Consider the following 614-nt stretch of genomic DNA (forward strand, 5'->3'; position numbering starts at 1 on the left):
ATGGGGAGTAGCAGCATGTGTCCATTTGGAAACCAGTCTGAACGAACATGCCGTTTACAGCTGCGATGGCTGAGTGGTTAAACCGTTGGTCTCAAAATTCCAATCGGTTTTCAACGTCGGTTTGAAGTCTGCTCGCAGAGCTACTGTTTAATGATCTCTTCAATGATCAAATCGATTAATTGGAGTTAATTGACAGCATTTCCCTCTCTCCCAGAATGAGAGATACTTCACCGTGGCAGCTGCTTTTAATTGGGAGTCCAATCTTCCCATGCTGGATTTGAAGACCCAAGAAGGAATCTCTCCCAATCCGTAACTTAATTTCTGCTCTTTTGCAAAACCTGACATTTATAATCTTTATTTTCTTTGCATTCATCTCTCTATCTCTCCCTGTCTCTGTCTCTTGCCTCTCCGTGTTTTCCCTCATGGACGTTTCAGGCTTCCTTGAACAGCGAAGTCTGATCTAACCTGCAACAGACATCTCGCCTCTTCCCACTTTCTCGCTTTTGGGCCGGGCTCTTGGAGGTTACGGCTCTTCAATTGCATATTCAAGTGCTTTTTAAATGCGATGAGGGTTTCTGCCTCTCCCATCCTTTCAGGCAGAGAGTTCCAGACCC

This window comes from Heptranchias perlo, unplaced genomic scaffold, assembly GCF_035084215.1.
Source record: "Heptranchias perlo isolate sHepPer1 unplaced genomic scaffold, sHepPer1.hap1 HAP1_SCAFFOLD_1103, whole genome shotgun sequence".
Lineage (NCBI taxonomy): Eukaryota > Metazoa > Chordata > Chondrichthyes > Hexanchiformes > Hexanchidae > Heptranchias > Heptranchias perlo.